The 15,355-nt window shown below is 39.0% G+C and overlaps 2 pseudogenes; one reads left to right on the top strand and one right to left on the bottom strand.

The window, feature by feature from the left end:
* Positions 1-7,646: 7,646 nt before the first annotated feature.
* LOC143530300 (indole-3-pyruvate monooxygenase YUCCA2 pseudogene) lies at positions 7,647-10,295 on the top strand (annotated as a pseudogene).
* A 57-nt stretch (positions 10,296-10,352) lies between these two features.
* Positions 10,353-11,073, bottom strand: LOC143530299 (indole-3-pyruvate monooxygenase YUCCA2 pseudogene; annotated as a pseudogene).
* Between the last annotated feature and the right edge of the window lie 4,282 nt (positions 11,074-15,355).

Below are 15,355 nucleotides of genomic sequence, written 5' to 3'. Positions count from 1 at the left end.
GCCTTTTTCAGCGTTCTGTTTGCCCAAAGGACGTGTGGAACTTCGTCCACCCAGCCGGATCTGTGTTCCAAGAGTCTTTTCTTTATGCCGTCGACGATGCTCTTATTTGCTCTTTCCACCTCACCATTACCCTGCGGGTGTGCCACTGAGGTAAAGGTGTGGGTGATTTGAAGTTCTTCCAGCCACTTTTGTAGCTTCTTGTCAGCAAAGTTGATGCCGTTATCGCTCACCAAAGTCTGGGGAATACCGGTGATCATCGCTACACCCTCAGCTGTTGGCCACCCATCATGCCGTGGACTGAAGATACCACGACATTGAATCTTGCCATCCCGTCTCTCCCGAAGAGAATGTCGTATGTGTGGTGTGGCTTCCTCATCACGACAAAGTCCACGTCTTCTGTGCGGGAGTGTTTCCCGTCTGTGAGAATGACGGGGAAAGATAGGATACCCAGGGGGGTGTTTGTGCTGCCGTCGAACCATTCCATCGAGGCGTAGACCGTTTCCAGGCGTTCCTTGTCTTCGTCGTCTAGCTTGTCGAAGAACTGCCTGTACATAACCGTTGACGAGGCGCCGTTGTCAGCAAGAGTGCGGGAAGTGATGTAGTGCCCCAGCTGGCTTTTGATGACGATAGGGCCTTCTTTGCTGGGTCCTCCTGGCACTCGCGGGAAGCGCACCTCAGCTTCCTTCCACGCGCATGGTTCTGTCGTTCGTCTTTTTCTTCCTCTGATGTTACTATGAACCATGTGGATGCTGATGTCAACGGGCTTTCGTCCGTTGCCTTTGTATCGGTTATCATTCCTCCCTCCATTCTTGATTGATGCCAAAAGGTGTGTAAGTCTTCCATCCTTGACGAATGTTTCAACAATATCTTTCAAGGATGTACACTCCTCAGTGTTGTGACCCTTTGTCCCGTGGAAGTCACAGGATTTGCTCTGATCCGCATTAGGTCACTGCCGGATCATTGGAGCTTTCGGCCATGGGAGTTTTTCGGTGGCGAATATCTCCGTGACGCTTTTGGTGAGTGGCGTCCACCGGTGTTTTCGGCTTGATGGGTGCGTGTTATCCCTTCCGCCTACTAGAGGGCGAGAGCTGGATGAGGTGTCAAAGTTTACCCTTGACTGCCAAATACCTAGCTTCCTCTTTTTGTTTTGCCGAGCGGTCCGAACGTTGTTTTCTCTAGTCCTCTGCGTGTAGAGGTGTGTATTCTGGGGAAGATCCCTACCCAGTTGCTTTTCCGTTTCGGCAAAGCGCTTGGCCGCCGTCATGATGGCATCCCATGTGGATGGCATGCCGTCTTTACCCGTCAACGTGCGGATAAGCTCTGGGTATTCGGCGCCCTGGATGAAAGCGGCGCGAACAAGATCTTCGCTTATGGTGCCCAGACTCAGCTTTTTGGAGTTGAAGCGAGTGATGAAGTCCAGTAAAGATTCATCTTCCTCTCTAACGCAGTTGAGGATCGTCCACTGCTCTTCAGTATATTTCCTCTGTTGACTGAAGTGTTGGCTGAACTTGTGTTGAAAGTCCGCCCAATCATAGATGTGGTGGACCGGTAAATGATCAAACCATGCCCTGGCCGCTCCAACCAGCGTCATCTGGAACATATAACACCACGTGGGTTCCGTCCAGTTGCTGACGGTTGCCCCCGCTATGAATCTGTTCAAGTGATCGTCTGGGTCGGATATACCGTCATAAGTGTCTATGTTGGACATTTGTTTGGCACTCTTCGGGGCGATTGCTTCCGCAATGTCTCTTGCAAACTTGGATGTTCCCGCATTTGCAACAGTTGGTCTAAAGGTTTTGGAGAAGTCACGTGGGTTTCCACCCGCGTTTTTTGGTTTGAAGGTTTCTCCAAAATTCCTTCTCGGTTGGAAGTCCGTTTCCTTACGCTTCCCTTTCGCCCTATGGCGGGGGTTTGCGTCGCTGTCGGACTCCCAATCATCGTCCAAGTACTCGCACTCATTGCTCATGTTGAGCTGCTGTCAAGTGCTTCCGAATTCGTCAGCCTGTTGGAGTGAACGTAAGCGTTCATCCAACTCAGCTTGGAATTCCTTTTGACGTGCTTCCGCCGACGCTTTAACTTGATCAAGTGTTTGGCGGGGGAGCCTCGTCTGTTGTCTTTCCACCTGGGTATCAATGAATCCCAGGTGAGGATTGTTTACTGCACTTGCCCCGGCTTGGGTAGCCGGGGTAGTGTTCGTAAAATGTGTGTACTCGCCGGTGTTCCCCCCAGTAGCTGGGGTTGTGGTTACCGGGGTCTCTTGGTCACTCGCTGGCCTTGGCACCGGAGTAACCTTAACCATTTTTCCAGAAGTTTTGAAAAAACTGAGAATTAGTTCTAGCTTTTATGCACGAATGGCACCAATGAAGAAACACTAAGTGACCCCGGACAGATTACGGATAATCTGGGGGTTAAGTAGATGTTTCCCACGAGGGTTAGGTCCGGCAAAGATGGTTATTCTTCTAATGACCTGCAAAACAGACACCGTGAGCTCGTCACTGAGAAGGGGGGGGGGTTCCTCCTTGTGACCACCCTCCGGCGTGAGAATCAGACTAGATTGCTTTGAATATGTGTATATATTGAGAGAGATTACTAGAGAAGATGAGATACCAGATCATGATACCGTTCCAAGGTGTTGGAGTATTTATAGCCGAAGGTAGGTTTCCAAGCAGGTACAGCCAGCTGTATAATATTCCTTTTCTACCAACTGTGGGCTACGCACGTGCCATGCTGGTAGTTGGTGGGTAGGCAGCGGCTGATAGTGACATGGCCGGCTGTGTACTATTCCTTTTCCGCCGGCTGTGTACCATTCCTTTTCCACCAACTGCAGGCTATGTACGTGCCACGACAAGGGTTGGTGAGTAGGCAGCGGCTGATAGTGACATTTTGTACTAGAGCGTGCTCCTCGTACTGTTGTCGGTGAGCTGTCACCCTGTGATTGGTTCATGGGCTGCTTTGGTCAGATCTTGTCTATTTTGTCCATACCTTGGCAGGTATAGTACAAAAGATCTTCCAGAAGCGTACGGACTGGCTCATTTGGGCGGGAGTATTCCCGCCTTGCTCATTCCTTCAGGTGACACTGAATTATTGAGTTAGTGCCTTGTGCGTGTAGCCTTGCTATTAGTGCGGGTAGCCTTCCCTGATGGCTTGTATCCGCAACTGCGGGAACAGGCGGGGTACTTCACCATTGGGAGGCTTTTCCTGCGGGAACAGCTGGCGTACTGCGCGTAAGGTCTTCATCTCTGAGCATGGTTGGTCCTGCGGAACCAGTTGGTCCTTGCGCAAACGTCCCTCTTCAAGGTGAGTCTTGCGGGTCCAACTGGGCTCTGCTGGGACCTACCTCTTCACCACCACAGCTCTAAGAAGATATAATCTCTTTAGATTAGGGAAATATTTTTGTATCTTTTTATATTTGGTTGGTTGTTGTTTTAATTGAACCTGAAATTGGCCGTTTTAACTTGTTATTTGAAACTGTTTCCTCAATTTCAGTTGCGTTTCTCTCAAAAGTGGGAAATGAATAGATAAAAATATATAAACAGATTTGATCCATTTATTTGGACAAATTTGTTGAGAGGCACTGCTAAAAGACCTTGATGGAAGCTTCCGAATTTGATCTAGAAACGACATCTAAGACCAAACAAATGATCAGATCAAAGCATAAGCAGAAGCATTTAAAAGTACTATGACGAACTGAAACCATCCTTTCAACCACGGATATGATCTAAGACTAAAGTTGTCTATTAAATTTGACATATACATGCAAGTGTTACCTTTGTTTCCACATACTCATTACCAGTTCCTGTGGGGGTTCCAAATACTAGTTTTTTCATAGAAACAAACATGTATATCAAGTTTTTGGTAGCCAAAGCTTCTGATTGGGCCACGAGGAGGCCATTGGTTTGGTTACATAATTTTTCTTCCTTTTAAATAGTGATTCAATAGTTAAGTTTTTTGGTAGCCCAAGCCCCTGATTGGGCCACGAGGAGGCCATTGGTTGGGTTACATAATTTTTTTTTCCTTTTTTGTTTTTTTTAAATAGTGATTCAATGGTTAAGTTCTTGTATCATAACGAATGAATATTGATCGCATGTGAGGTTGATCGCATGTGAGGTTGGACGCTGAAGAAACTTTTTTCTTTTAGAGTTAGTTCTAGTGCCATTTATTTGATTTATCATTGGATTTATATCCGGTATGTAATATGTTAATTCAAACATAAACCGACACCGATCGAATTCGTGTCGAGTCACTACCGTAACACACGGGTTATACCAACCGTTTAATTTCGTTATCGTAGCAAACGTAATCGACTTTGACACAATTCATGTCTACTCGCTGCCGCAATGCTGAGGTTATAGCAACTAAATAAACTTCGCTTTAAATATGTTATTTCCTGGTATCATAAACAATGAGTGTCACAATTATTCTATGCATTAACTAACTTTTTTCTTAGGTTTAGTGTCGATAACATAAGGAACCTAACTGATAATGACTGAGTTTGTGTCCCTTTGATAAAAAGTTGCATATGTGCTTATATTGTTTTAGGAATTTACAATTTTATTTTTTATACGGTGTCGGTGCCGTAACTAACTTAGTTGATACCAATCGAATTAGCGCCACTTCACCGCTGCAATGCAACAGATACGTTATCTAGTTATAATGAATGATAACTTTGTTAGTATACACTAATTAATGCAAACTGAGTATAGAAAAGATTTGTCTTTCTTCTACATGTTCTATTAATTTAACTAGGTTTTATAACCCGCGCGTTACATGGGTTTGTCTACAATATAGTTAAGGATGAGTAAAAATGGAATAAATCTTTTCAAAGTCTAAAAACCTTAATTTCTTACCCCAAGTAAAAATCTTACTAACCAATTGAGAATGCAATAGTTATTTCATCCATGTTATCAAATGTTCTATAATCACGTATCACAAAAATTAATCATTATTTCATCCACATTTGATGACTGTAGCGTCCGCGTGGCTCTAATAGTCTTAAAATAAAATTGCTAACCCGAGGCTCAAAAGGGTGTCATGGCTGCAATTAACGTTGCAACAGCAGAAGCCGAATGATCATCATAGCCATAAAATGAATCTCATAAGGTGCAATCACAATAAGCTCAGGTTTACACAGCTGCAACATAAGTTGCCACGCTAAAATGCAAATCATCATCATAGGCATGAATGAATATGATGATGCAATTAAAAACTGAACGCTTATAAGGTACAATAAAAGCATATTAAATTGTCAACTTACGTTGTTACAAAAAAAACCGAACCATCATCATATCCAAAAATATATCTCAAGAGGTGGAATTACAATAAGCTCATCTCGGTATTATTGCGTACTACAATTAAGCTCAGCTTTGTATTATTGCGAACAACTAATGAGCACCAAAAACTACACAAACCTGGTAATCATAGTAATTTGCATATGAATAAATTATTCCAGCAATATTTGAGTAAATGATCACTGGTAGTGTCCACATACCTTCACGTATCAAAGCCGAAGCAACCGCGGCAATCATTAAATTAAGTTTCAACGCATTAACCTTGTGCCAAACATAGACAACCAAACTCCCAACACACATATCAATAGCAAAATATCGGTCAACCAAGATAGGCACAACATTCCACAACAAAGATGCCACAGCCATGCATATATGCAATTTCATCCAATTGCCTACCTTTTTAGGGTATTTTTAGTGTGTGTGTGTATATATATATATATATATATTTTGTTTCTACGATGAGCTACCGAATGCCAATCGTAGAGGCTCAGATCTATAAATGGGAGATCGGAATGGCTGCAAAATCATGGTAGCATAGTTTATCACCATCAGTGGCGGATCCAGAAATTTTCGTTACAGGGGGCACAAAATGGATAGGTAAAAAACGGGTCGGGTCACGGGGCCAACAAACCATTTGGGAAGCCTAGAGAAGAATGAACTTTCGGTGCATATGAGAGTGTAAATGAGTCATTTTACACACCACCCTTTAAAGTTTAAACGTTAAATCACACACACTCACACACACACACATATATATATATATATATATATTAAGTTGCATTTTGGACACACATATTTAATCATTACATACATAACCACCAAGCACCGCCATCATTATTACTACAAATCCAACAACCAGCGGTGAAACCAAAACCTTTTAATCGAAAAGTCACAAGATAGTTTTTGCTTGGATAATATCTTCACATAATTGAACATGGTCTAGTTATACGTGTAATTAAAAAATAAAAGAACATAGTATATAATAATATTGAAATTCAAGTAAAATAACAAATAAATTAAATAATATAGTAATCAAATGATTCAAAAGTGAACGTAAAGTGAAAATTGTGAACTTGTAAATTATAAGAAAATAATAAAAGCTTTTATATGATCTTTTCTTTCAGTAGCAATTCAATTAAAAATAATTAAATTTATAATTTCAAGGTAATTAATGTGTCAAAGTTTGGTTGGATGAATTCTTGATCTGCGGGCTACTGGATGTCAATGATGAAAAGCTTTTACACATTAATCAAAAAACCATTAAACTTTCTTCTTCCTTCCTCCACCTAAAAAAAACCAAAGGTCTGTACATCACGGTGGCCGGAAAATCAACATAAAGTATTGAATTAGATGATACTTGGTGTTGGATATCGTGGACCGGTTCGGTAAAGTCAACGCGGCTGATCGAGTTTTGACCCGTAAGAGTTACACCTTGGGTGACGAGCATAAAATCCGCTTAAATTAGTTAACCGGTATTGACGATACTTAGCGGGATTATTATTTATACCGTATATAAATAATAATTTTAAAGTTTATTTATTAGATAAATAAGATGGAGCAGGCTTTTAAACGAGTTGGGCTTTGAAGCTAGGTTAAGGTTTATTAATGATAATAAAGATTATTATTAATATAATCAATATATAATAATAATCTTGAGCTGCTACTCCCCATAACTTGTTTCGGAGCCGTGACAAAATTAAGAGAAAACCAACTTTTGGTTTTTCACGGCAAAAGGCAAAACACACCGTACTACCGCAAGTCTGCCTACCGCCGCCGTCACCAACCGCTGCTGTTACACGCCATCGGTTGCTGCCGCCGCCCCTGCTCCGCCCCCTGCTGTTTCTGAACACCAACGCCGCTGGCGGGTTGTATAGTTTCGTCACCTAGCGTTGCTCGACCGAGGTAAACTTAAATATTGTCGGTTTATATTTATATTTAATTGGTTGTTGTCTTACCGTGCTCGTATGGTTTTGTAACCGGATCCTGTCGGGTTTAGTTTCAGTGCTGATTACTCATTTTATTCCGCTGCGCATTTATTAATTCATAAGATTAATTGGTATTTGTCACATTTATTGAACCGAGTTTTAGTTTGGAAAGTATACTCACGTTTACTTATGAGGTTTGTTAAACAATTCCACCTTCCTGTTTATTATACAGAAAATAAATTTTACATTTACTTATAAGCTTTTAATGGATTTATGAAAAGCAAGACCATTACTAAGAATAATAATAATAATAAAACATTAGAATACCATGTAATCCAAGGCCGATTAACTACCAACCTGTAAACGTCGAAGCATAACGGAGCAGCAAGATAGATAGAGACTAATCGTTTTTGAATCGAACAGTACCTATTCAATGTCTTCGTCGGCGTTAGTAACCCGATCACCGTTTTCGGAACCTAACAACAGAAAAATTGAGGTAAGTCTTCACGAACACCTAGCCATTATCCATACAACATCACATTCGTACCCGACAACAGTGAAATCGGAGATTTAACTCACCAACGACAAAGACTATCGGATGACACAAATGTTGGAATTAAGAAATTAAAATTGAGAATGGGTTCTGCAGAAGTCGAATCTATGTCTCTCCCTAATAGCCTCTTGTAGAAGCCAATGAATTGATGACTGTCTTTCATAGAAACGTGGCAATAACTATTAAACAAAGGAATACAACTATTAAAGCGAAAGTAACGATTTGTAAAGCTCTAGTACAACACTTAAAAGTATAATTTTGTCAAAGAACATTGCAAATCAATATATAACTTTATTATTCTACACTACTAAAATTTAAGGGTAAGCAATTCACGGTTTCTAACCGTCAGAACCGACAAACCAAAATCGAACTACAAGATCTGAACTGTATTATTGTTCTTGGGTCCAGACCCGATTCATAAATTTGGGTGAAAACAAGGGGTGTTCATGATTCGGTTACAAACCGTTAAACCGTCTAAACCGGTCATCGTTTTGGTTTTAGGGTCGGTTTTTTACCTGAGCTCGGTGAGGCAGTTTCAAAAATGTCAAACCGTAGAGAACGTTTTCGTTCAAAAAATTTGAGCCCCCTCCCCCCCCCCCCCCCCTCATGTGCTTTCGTCCAAGTATCACCACTGATAACATGAGACTCAAAATTGTTTGCATCTGGGTTTTTGTACAGTTGTTTTTAGTTCATTTATCGCCTACAATAATTATCAAAGGATGAGGATATATATTCTTATGCCACTTGATAAAAATTAATAAATATATATATACTAATGTATTCTATATAATTTTAAAAATAGAATACACTCGATAAAATATGACAAAATAAATTGCATTGGTTTGTTGCTAAAAGTACTTGATTAAAATATGAGACGAGACAGAGTATGAATGGCTGTAATAATGTTAATATATTATTGATCGTGTTATAAGGGCACCAACATCATATCGATGGGTTGGCACCATCTCTCCTAGCTGACAGGTCCAAGCCAGAATCTTCATTGTGCGATAGTCTTTCGATCCCACTCCTTTTCTCACATTCCCCTACTCATGTCTGTAAAAATAAATTTTCGCCATCTCCCTTCTCATAAATTTCGTTATCTGTCTTTTCTACATATGTGCAAAGACGTTTGTCTACGAACGTCTAGGTTCCACATAAGACCAAAGACGTCTACGGGCGTCTAGGTTGAAGAGTCTCAAAGACACACAATTTTCTTGTCATAAAATACTTTCAAATTAGCATATTTATATTTCATCACATTTTGTAGTAATGTGTTCTACCCCACTATCCCCAGGGCCGGGTAAAGGAATGGCAGGGTGGTTGATGGCCACAGGCCTGACACCCCGCTAGGCCCGATTGTTTTTTAAATTATATATATTTTTATTAAAACAATATGTATATTTAGTGTTTAAACTCAATTACATAACCACTAGCTGACGAAGGGGTATTAATCATAACCATAAGGTTATGGGTTCTAGTATCATTTAAGACACGTTTAATCCTATTTTTATACAAAAGTTTTTTTCACAACCTAAATTATAACTAAATAAACTCATCTCAAAATTAAATTGTTTAAACCCAACAAAATAATTAAGGCCCAAAATTTCCCTAACCATCCCTACACACACACACATATATATATATATATATATATATATATATATATATATTATATGCACATATATGCATGTGTCTATCGACTATACCTGCATCAAAGAACCTCTCTCCATCGTAAGTACTCCTCCTTTTAGGTAACTCTTACTAAAACATATTCTTCTCACCCTAATCTTTATATTTATACTTTGGCAGGATTTGCTAAGCCAGCTAATGGTGGAATTTGCAAAGAGAGTACATGATCCATATTTCCGGCCTCGAATGGCAACCAAAACAGTTTTAGAAGACTCCCCGACAAACTGTGTGTCAGGGCCAGTCATTATTGGAGCGGGCCCTTCAGGGCTCGCTACAGCCGCCTGTCTCAAGAGCCAAGGCGTTCACACCTTGATTCTTGAGCAGGCGAACTGTATAGCGTCTTTATGGCAAATCAAAGCATACGACCGATTATGTCTTCATCTTCCTAAACACTTTTGTCAACTCCCACTTATGCCTTTCCCTAAAGACTTTCCAATTTACCCTACCAAGCAACGGTTCTTATCTTACCTTGTAGCCTATGCAAACAAGTTTGATTTAAAGCTGGTTTTCGATACAAAGGTTGTGAGGGTTGAATACAATAGAGGGTGCGGGTTGTGGAGGGTGAAAACAAACATGAATGATTAGTATGTTTGCCGATGGATGGTAGTGGCTACTGGAGAGAATGCCGAAGAATTTGTACCGAAGATCGAAGGGATGAATGAGTTCAATGGACCTGTTGTGCATACAAGTTCATACAAAAGTGGTGATTGTTTTGAAAACCAGAAGGTTTTGGTGGTTGGGTGTGGCAATTCTGGCATGGAGGTTTTCTTGGATCTTTGCAACTACAATGCTTGCCCATCAATTGTTGTTCGAGATTCGGTACGAATTTATGCTCTCTAATCTCATGTGCTTGCATATCTTTGCATTCTAAATCACAGGAAAAAAACCGAACTATAGTTACAAAGAAAAATTACACTGTGATTTAGAATGCAAAGATATGCAAGCACATGAGATTAGAGAGCATAATTGTACCGAATCTCGAACAACAATTGATGGGCAAGCATTGTAGTTGCAAAGATCCAAGCAAACCTCCATGCAAGAATTGCCACACCCAACCACCAACCTTCTGGTTTTCAAAACAATCACCACTTTTGTATGAACTTGTATGCACAACAGGTCCATTGAACTCATTCATCCCTTCAATCTTCGGTACAAATTCTTCGGCATTCTCTCCGGTAGCCACTACCATCCACCGGCAAACATACTAATCATTCATGTTTGTTTTCACCCTCCACAACCCGCACCCTCTATTGTATTCAACCCTCACAACCTTTGTATCGAAAACCGGCTTCAAATCAAACTTGTTTGCATAGGCTACAAGGTAAGCTAAGAACTGTTGCTTGGTAGGGTAAGTTGGATAGTCTTTAGGGAAAGGCATAAGTGGGAGTTGACAAAAGTGTTTAGGAAGATGAAGACGTAATCAGTCGTATGCTTCGATTTGCCATAAAGACGCTATATTGTTCGCCTGCTCAAGAATCAAGGCGTGAACGCCTTGGCTCTTGAGACAGGCGGCTGCAGCGAGCCCTGAAGGGCCCGCTCCAATAATGACCGGCCCTGACACACACATAGTTTGCACACAGTTTGCCGCGGAGTCTTCTAAAACCGTTTTGGTTGCCATTCGAGGCCGGAAATATGGATAGTGTACTCTAGCTCTTTGCAAAATTCCACCATTAGCTGGCTTAGCAACTCCTGCCAAAATATAAATATAAAGATTGGGGTGAGAAGAATATGTTTTAGTAAGAAATACCTAAAAGGAGGAGTCCTTACGATGGAGAGAGGTTCTTTGATGCAGGTATAGACGACAGACACATGCATATATGTGCATATATATATATTTGTGTATGTGTATAGGGATGGTTAGGGAAATTTTGAGCCTTAATTATTTTGTTGGGTTTAAACAATTTAATTTTGAGATGAGTTTATTCGGTTATAATTTAGGTTGTAAAAAAACTTTTATATAAAAATAAGATTAAATGTGTCTCCAATGATACTAGAACCCATAACCTTACGGTTAGAATTAATACCCTTTGTCACTAGAACAAGCTAGTGGTTATGTAATTGAGTTTAAATAGTAAATATACATATTGTTTAAAAAAATACATATAATATAAAAAAAAATCGAGTCTAGCGAGATGACGGGCCTGTGGCCATCAACTACCCTGCCATTCCCTTAGCCGGCCCTGGGGATAGTGGTGTAGAACACATTACTACAAAATGTGATGAAATATAAATATGCTAATTTTAAAGTATTTTATGACAAGAAAATTGTGTTTCTTTGAGCCTCTTCAACCTAGACGCCCGTAGACGTCTTTGGTCTTGTGTGGAACCTAGACGTTCGTAGACAAACATCTTTGCACATGTGTAGAATAGACAGATAACGAAATTTATGAGAAGGGAGATGGCGAAAATTTATTTTTATGGGCGTGAGTAGGGGATGTGAGAAAGGGAGTGGGATCGAAAGACTGGTCGCACGATGAAGATTGTGGCTTGGACCTGTCAGCTAGGAGAGATGGTGCCAACCCATCGATATGATGTTGGTTCCCTTAGAACACGATCAATAGTATATTAACGTTATTACAACCATTCATACTCTGTCACGTCTCAGATTTTAATCAAGTGTTTTTATCAACAAACCAATGCAATTTATTTTGTCATATTTTATCGAGTGTATTCTATTTTTAAAATTATATAGAACTAGTTTTTAACCCGACGTGGTCGGTAAAACCCAAATGTTGAGCCGGTAAGTCGATGTGAATTCGATCTGCGATGTATGTTATTGTATTGGAATTAAAACCAAATATAAATCAAAAAACCTATAAAAATTGAGGTGGACCAATGGGGGGTGTCGGTCGGTAAAACTCGAGCGTTGGTAAAACCCAACCATTGTCAATCCCGGGTGTTGAAACAGTGAGTTACGGGAATTCAGTCGGTTTCCGTCACGCTCGTTATAATACCAGAACCGAAAAAAATTGACGTTCATTCGGTCTTCGTTACGTATGTTATGATGATTGCTCTAAAAAACAAAAACAAAATTTGCGAGTCAGTTTGGTGCCGCCAAGTGACCTAATAGGGCACTTGAAAACAAAAACAAAGTTTGCGGGTCAGTTCGGTGCCGCCAAGTGGCCCAATAGGGCACTTGTAGCACCAAACTTGTCATTTATAATAGAATAATAATACGTTAGTATATATCTATATCTATATTATATTATTAAGTCAGAGTGATGGATGAAAGAGTAAATTCACAATTAGAGGATGAGAATAGAAACGTAATTTCATAATTGGGTAGAAAAATAATTTGACATTACCTCATATTGTTATTTAAACGTATCGTACAAGTTTATGAAACGTCATGTTTTGTGTATTTACTCTTGTATCCTTTTGGATTATCCTTTATGTTATGATGATGATCATTCAATTAATATAATTAATAACATATAAATTTACTAGGTTGTTGACCCGTGCGTGTCACGGGTGGAAATATAGAAATCAGCAAGTACACACGTACAATTTCAAGTGACAAGATGTTTTTAATAGATATTTTTGTCAGGACCGGGAATCGGGTGCAAACCTTGATAAGGTTGACAAGAACACACCGACTCAATAATCCAAAGGCCTATTGAATATCCCGGCGGAATCAGGATATTCAACGGATGGGAGTGAAGACGTGATATAATAACAAACGAAATGAGAGATGATAATCAGTAAGTAAAGATTTAAATACAAAGATTTACTGTATTTAATACATCGTTCAATGAAACAGTAAAGGAATGTCTAGGGTTTCGTGAAAGATGGCGGCGGCTGTACGAGGAAACAAAATGAATATTCGTTGGAATGTTTCTCGTATTCCGTGTGTGCCAACGTTACCCTAAATGGAAACCTATGACCCTATTTATAGATCCTGACATTCCTTCTAGAATCCCTAGTTATTACATAATGAAAGACAAAAACAAATACAAGTGTAAGAGTCTTCGAGCATGATAAGTATCTTGCTCGAGCAGACTCACTATGCTAGGTATGCTCGATGAGTGTCTTCGAACATAGTTTACTTAGAATATCTTCAGTTAAGATATTCTCCTCCAGCAATCTTCATTCCTCTTGACCAATCCATGCTTTGCTCGAATTAGTCCATCGAGCAAGCCCATTCTTCTTGATGCCTTCAGTCTTGTCTTAAGACTTATTGAACAATCTTTAGCATGCTCGGATGTAAATCTTGCTCGGGGGCCTGAACCATGCTTGAAGTCCTTGCTTTGAACATATGACATCTTCTTATTGCATCCATGCTAGTCACCATGTGCTCGAACATCCTGTGCTCGGAATCACTTAGTTATAACTTGAATGATCAAATTGTTTTCTCGATTGACAATCCATACTCGATTGAAGAACACTCTTACTCGTTGAAGTGTAGCTTTCTCGAAGCATTAACACTTAGAAGAATTAACCACCAACGGTTCTGAAGACCTTGCTCGAGGTAGGAAAACCATGCACGATGGTCTAAGCTTGCTCGAAGCCCATACTTAGCCGTTTCCTGAGGAGGTTGAGAAGATTCTAATATTTTTTTTTATCAAAAATCCGACTCAACAATTTTTTAATATGCTTTTTGAGATGGCAACATGATTTATAATTGCAATTCATATTCATACGGAACGAAAAAAGAAAGTACTGAAAGACATCCATATTGTTTAGCAGGGTTATGTTTTGATACTCCATTGACTTGTTTAAGTATGTCTTTTAGTACTTTTTTTCCATATGATACATGAGTTGAGAAAAAAGAACATATAGAAAAACACCACTGACTTTAATAATATTCATATTAAGATACATTATAAACACATAACATCTAAACAAATATGCAACGTTAATTATTAATAAAAATTACAAATATCTAAATGTCTCTGTGTAGATAACGTTTGTGGTGATATATGTGACTTTGCATTCTTTATAATTGTTCATAACTAAAAACCAGTTTCTTTAATAATAAAACGACTCTTTACATAGTCAAAAAGTTTTATTATTATGATTGAAAAAAAATAAAAAGAAAAAAATTTTCTATCTGAATCAGCTATGAAACTAAAATAAAACAATAAAAGTAAATTTTGAGAAAATGACATTAACAAAATATGTCCTCGGCAACACTCACTGAAAGTTAGTGGCATTAACATCCTTGCATGTTCATCTTTTTCATTGGGGTATTTATATGTTACGTATGACCTTTTGAAGGTCAAAGCCTAAGCCAAAGAAAACTTATTAAAATATGTGAAAAGAAAAAAAACTCAAAATTAAAATACTTAAATAAATTGTTACCATTTTCAACTTCTGCAACAATGGTCCTGCTTGGTTTTTTATATTATATTCTTCTACATGCAACAACACCATAAATTTTATTCAATATTTTATCTTTATTTAGTATTCACACATTTGCTATCAAACAAAAAGTCAAAATACTTATACAATCAGTATTCTTTTCTGACTCGACCACAAATTGACCAACTGCATTATGAAATCGCAAAGCCCTGTTTGTTTTATTAGTCATGAGTCGATTCTTAAATTTGCTAGACCAAAATTTATTTAGCTCATTAGACATCTAAGTAATAACAACCAAAATATATTGTATTATAGAACCAAAATGCCGGCCTATATTGATTCTGGAAATCAGCCAACTTATGCCCTTTTATTTTTTAGCCCGTATCCAAGTGTTGATTGATACAAGACCAATCCCACGGATGATATAACCATATAAACCCATCAAAATAATGCCAAACAACCCAATGTCACATAAAACACCCACCAATTGACTTTTTGTTCAAATTTAGCAAAAAAAAGTAAATAATAGTAAAAAGGTAAACAATTTCATGAAAGTCGGAAGTGACCAGAAAAGTCAACATCCTAAAAAAATTGCCCTT

The sequence above is a fragment of the Bidens hawaiensis genome, unplaced genomic scaffold (genome assembly GCF_021521415.1).
Source record: "Bidens hawaiensis isolate Kalapana, Puna unplaced genomic scaffold, B.hawaiensis_p1.1 tig00008893_1, whole genome shotgun sequence".
Classification (NCBI taxonomy): Eukaryota; Viridiplantae; Streptophyta; class Magnoliopsida; order Asterales; family Asteraceae; genus Bidens; species Bidens hawaiensis.
Note: the sequence above shows the minus strand (reverse complement) of the source record. Positions and strands in the feature narration are given on the sequence as shown.